Raw genomic sequence first — 5,908 nt, forward strand, 5'->3', positions numbered from 1 at the left:
TAGAGACCAGGTCTGTCACGGGGCCTCTCACCAGATTGCTACAGCTCTGTTTGGTGTCAGGAAATTCTCTCTCCCGACACTCTCTTTCTCACCAGCACTCTGGTTTCTGGCTGCTCCTACTTTTTCCCCTATTCTACCCCTGACACTATCTTTCTCACCGGCACTCTGGCTTCTGGCTGCTCCTACTTTTTCCCCTATTCTACCCCTGACACTATCTTTCTCACCGGCACTCTGGCTTCTGGCTATTCCTGCTCCCCCCATTCTACCCCTCAGGGGCTGGAAACGGGGAATGCAGAAGCATTGGTGGGCCATAACCCTAACCCTAGCCTTAACCTCAGTTCTAAAGAGAACCCTAACCGTAGCCCTAGCCCTAGCCCTAATCTTAGCCATAACCCTAAATCTAAACCTAAACAAACCCTAACCCTAAATCTACCCTAAACCCTAGTCCTATCCTAAAACTCACCCTAACCCTACCCCTGATGCTAATATTAGCCCTAAATTTATCCCTAATCCCCACCACAACCCTAACACTAACCCTAACCCTCTTACTCTGATAACGCTTACCCTGATAATAATAATAATAATGATAGTATTTGTTAAGCGCTTACTACATGCAAACTACTGTTCTAAGTGCTGGGGAGGTTACAAGGTGATCAGGTTGTCCCACTGGGGGCTAACAGTTTTAATCCCCATTTTACAGATGAGGGAACTGAGGCCCAGAGAAGTGAAGTGACTTGCCCAAAGTCACACAGCTGACAGTTGGCGGAGCCGGGATTTGAACCCATGACCTCTGACTCCAAAGCCCGTGCTCTTTCCCCTGAGCCACGATGCTTCTCTAATATTAATATCTCTAATATCTCTGATATTAACACTAACCCAAAATTAAACACTAACTCTAAACCCAACCACAATCCCAGCACTAGCCCCAACCCTAATCTAAAGCCAAACTCTAACCTTAAGAAACAGGCTTGGGAGTTCAAAGACCTTGGTTCTAAACCCAGATCTACCACACGATTGCCAGCGGTCCCGGACTGGTACAACCTTGGTCCAAACTCTGGTCATATTGTGGCTAGTCTGCTCTATCAGCCTACTCATTGGTGTGCCTGCCTCCAGCTTCACACCACTGCAGCGATCATCTTGCAGGGTTGTTTAACTCACATTTCCTCTCTTCTCAAGTCATGTAACTTTTCTAGGCCTCAGTTGCCTTCTCTGTAAAATAGAGATTATATCCTCCCTCTAATGTATGCTGTGAGCCCCATGTAGAACAGGGACTGTCTCCAAAGTGATTATCTTGCCTCTACCCCAGTGCTTAGTACAGTGCCTGGCAATTAGTAAGTGCCTAACGAAGTGCCATTAAAATACAAAAAACCAAAACAAAACCCTAACAACTAACTCTAACCCAAATTTAGCCCTAACGCTTACCCTAACCTTAACCAAAACCCTGACTCCCGCCCTACCTCCTTCCCCTCCCCACAGCACCTGTATATATGTTTGTACAGATTTATTACTCTATTTATTTTACTTGTACATATTTACTATTCTATTTATTTTATTAATGATGTGTATATAGCTATAATTCTCTTTATTCTGATGGCATTGACACCTGTCTACTTGTTTTGGTTTGTTGTTTGTCTCCCCCTTCTAGACTGTGAGCCCGTTGTTGGGTAGGGACCGTCTCTACATGTTGCCGACTTGTACTTCCCAAGCGCTTAGTACAGTGCTCCGCACACAGTAAGTGCTCAATAAATACGACTGGACGAATGAAAGGGCGGGGGGTTACACCACAACAGACACAACAGAATTAGCAGACACACTCCTTGCCCCTAATGAGCTTACAGTCTAGGTGGGGAGCAGAGGAGGGACCCCCTTCTCTGCCTTCTTCAGGCTAGAGGAAGTGGGGGTCCTGCCCCCACTTCCAGTAGTAGAGCACTTTGGACCAAAGTGGGCCTTGGATCTCCTGACCCTGGTTACCCAGCAGTCCACATTACTCTCTTCTGGTCCCTATTATGAACTGCATCCCTTGGGGCCCAGGACCTTCCCCTGAGAGCCTCCGTGGCGGAATCCTACTCTCTTTTCAAAGGCAGGCATCCTTCTGGGCTCAGCAACCCTTCCTCACCCTCCCTGCTAAATCAATCAATCAATCAATCAATCAATCCACTCCTCCTCCCAACTTCCCCATCTCTGTCAATGAGCCCTCCTCCTGTCCCATCCTTGGCTCCTCTCTGTCTCTCAGTTCTAGCTTGGAAAGAGCCCGGGCCTCGGAGTCAGAGGACCTGGGTTCTAATCCCGGCTCCACCACTTGCCTGCAGTGTGACCTTGGACAAGTCACTTAACTGCTCTGTTGCCTCAGTTTTCTCATCTGTAAAATGGGGATTCAGTACCTATTCTGCCTTCTCCTTATTCATGCATTCAATCGTATTTATTGAGCACTTACTGTGTGCAGAGCCCTGTACTAAGTGCTTGGGAAGTACAAGTCGGCAACATATAGAGACGGTCCCTACCCAACAATGGGCTCACAGTCTAGAAGGGGGACTGGGAGCCCCATGTGGGGCAGGGACTGTGTCCAACCTGTTTAACTTGTAACTAACCAAGCACTCCGAACAATGCTTGTCACATAGTAAGTGTGTTACAAACGCTACAAGTAGAATAATAATAGTAAGAATTATTATTATTACTGCTAAATTGTGCCAGTGCTTCAAGTATAACATCTCCTACTTCCAGCCAATTCCTCTGCACCCAGACTTTGGACCAGACCTTGGTCCAAACTCTGGTCATATCATGGCTAGTCTGCTGTATCAGCCAACTCATTGGTGTGCCTGCCTCCAGCCTCACATTACTGCAGGGATCATCCTGCAGGGTTGTTTAGCTCACATTTCCCCTCTTCTCAAAAACCTCCCCTGTCTTCCCATTTTCCTCCACATCAAGTAAAAGCTCTTCATGATCGGCTCCAGGCTCTCTACCAGCACTCTTCATCCTACTTAGCAGCCTTCTTCACTGATGACTCCCTGCTCGGTTTCTTTGTTCCTCCCAAGCCAAACTCCCAGCTCTTCTTTGTTCTCAGCTCTCCCACATCCATCCCCCTCACTCTCGCCTTTAGAATTCCCAGCAACCTACTCTTACGGACTCCAGCTCTCCCTACATTCAAATTCCTCATAAGATCCCACCTCCTCCAACAACGCTTCCTCAGTAATCTGAACTCTTAACCCATCAGTCCCCTGCCCTATTTTTTACCTATTTATGTGGCTTGCACAGTTTATTTACTCTCATTTCCATACTTATAATTATTGTTACTTATGTCTCCCTTATTAGACTGTAAGTTCACTGTGGACAGGGTAAGTATTTATGGTTTCTGTTTCACTTTTCCAAGGGCATTGCACGCAGAGGGGACTTTACCACCTCTACTATTAAGGTCTCTGAGGGGCAGCAGATAGGGAGAAAGGAGGAGTGTTTCAGGCAGTAGAGGAACATAACTCCCTGCCATGATTTAGGGGCCCAAAGGGAGTCATGGACCTTTTGGCATCAGCCAGAGTGGCTACATCGAAGTGTTATTTGGAAGGCCAAATGACTCGATTTAGATTAACATATTTTGGACACATCATCAGGAGGACTGATTCTCTGAGCAAGACACTAATGTGAGGAAAAGTCCAGGGGAAACATGCAAGAGGCAGACCAACAGCTAGATGGATAAAAACCATAACAACGAGACAAGAAGAACCATTAGCAAGGTTACCTATGGCAGAAGACAGGATGTTCTGGAGAAAATATATCAATAGAGTCACTGTGAATCAGAAACAATTCAAAGGCACTCGATGATAATAATGAATGGCTACACAAAAGGATCAGCGGCTCGAGGTCCCCTGTAATGGGCTCCGTTCATCACATAGTGTCTGTCTGCGGGGCAGGATGGAGTTGTCAGTAGTCCAACGTGGAGACTCTGTTTCACCCCAATTCTAGGAGGACTCTCTGAGAAAGCTCAGCCAACCACAGCAACTGACTGAGTTCCCCTAGTGCCTGGGGGATGGGTGTCCTTTTTGTGGCATTTCTTAAGCTCTTACTATGTATATGTCAATCAATCAATTGTAATAATAATAATAATGATGGTATTTGTTAAGCACTTACTATGTGCAAAGCACTGTTCTAAGCGCTGGGGGGATACAAGGTGATCAGGCTGTCCCACGGGGGGGTCACAGTCTTCATCCCCATTTTACAGATGAGGTAACTGAGGCACAGAGAAGTTAAGTGACTTGCCCAAAATCACACAGCTGACAATTGGCGGAGCTGGGATTTGAACGAATGACCTCTGACTCCAAAGCCCGTGCTCTTTCCACTGAGCCATGCTGCTTCTCTTGTACACCCTTGCTACACACTGCTGCACACTGCTTGTAGTTATTGAGCAGTGCAGAACACTGTACATACCCCGCTTAGGAGAGTACAATACCACAGAATTAGCAGGCTCTTTCCTCCCTGCCCATAAAGAGCTTGCAGTCAAGCACTGTTCTAAGATCTGGGGTTGAAACAAGAAACAGTCTTCTTCTTCTTCTTCTACTTCAATCATATTTATTGAGCGCTTACTGTGTGCAGAGCACTGTACTAAGCACTTGGGAAGTACAAGTTGGCAACATATAGAGACGGTCCCTACCCAACAGTGGGCTCACAGTCTAGAAGGGGGAGATAGACAACAAAACAAAGCATATTAACAAAATAAAATAAATAGAATAAATATGTACAAATAAAATAAATAGAGTAATAAATATGTACAAACATATATACATATATACAGGTGCTGTGGGGAGGGGAAGGAGGTAAGGCGGGGGGGATGGGGAGGGGAAGGAGGGGGAAAGGAAGGAGGGGGCTCAGTGTGGGAAGGCCTCCTGGAGGAGGTGAGCTCTCAGTAGGGCCTTGAAGGGAGGAAGAGAGCTAGCTTGGCGGATGTGCGGAGGGAGGGAATTCCTGGCCCGGGGGATGACGTGGGCCGGGGGTTGATGGCAGGACAGGCGAGAATGAGGCACCGTGAGGAGATTAACAGCAGAGGAGCGGAGAGTGCGGGCTGGGCTGGAGAAGGAGAGAAGGGAGGTGAGGTAGGAGGCGTGTCCCTATCCCACATGAGGGTCACAGTCTTAAGTAGGAGAGAGAACAGGTATTTCATCACCATTTTACAGTTAAGGAAACTGAGGCACAGAGAAGTTAAGAGACTTCTGCAAGGTCACCTAACAAAAAAGGGGCGGAGCTGGAATTAATACCCAGATTCTCTGAAGTCCAGGCCTGGGTTCTTACCTCTAGACTATGCTGCTTGACTGAATCCCATTGTCCTGGACCAAAACTTCCCTTCCAGGCAGTCCAGGTCCAAAGTTCCCCTCTGGGTTGGAGAAAATTTGCCAGCAGGTGGCAGAAGATCCTTGCTGTGCTTCTTCTTCACAAGTCCTTGGACCCCCCAAAAGAAACAGAGGACGGAGGAAACTGAGGCACAGACCCTCCTACCAAGCCCAATTCTGACTGCTCCTTCCAGGCCTTAGTTGGGCTGGGAATGCCAGAGTCACATTTAGCCTGGAGTAGAGCTGCTACTGGGTAGTGCGGCCCCGTCGGCAAGGCCGTCTGCCTGTCTTCCTGCCCCTCGGTGCGTGAACGGCTTCCTCCTCCTTCTCCTCCCCCCACCCCCAGAAAAAAATCAGTTTTGGTTTCCTAATCCCAGAATGCACCTTCCCACCGGCCGAGGGAGAGATGGTGGGGAGCAGCAGGAGTTGGAGTAAGCACGAACCGAATGGTCTTGGCAATCTGGGCCGATGGAACAGCAGATTTGACACTATTGATAGTGGGCCTGGGGCCGCAGCCGCCCCTGCTGTGTGCTAGACCTTGGGTTTGGAGGAGACCGGGTGCGGGGGCCGCATCTGGACAAAGCCCGGTCCCCGCA

This window comes from Tachyglossus aculeatus, chromosome X1 (genome assembly GCF_015852505.1).
Source record: "Tachyglossus aculeatus isolate mTacAcu1 chromosome X1, mTacAcu1.pri, whole genome shotgun sequence".
Taxonomy (NCBI): domain Eukaryota; kingdom Metazoa; phylum Chordata; class Mammalia; order Monotremata; family Tachyglossidae; genus Tachyglossus; species Tachyglossus aculeatus.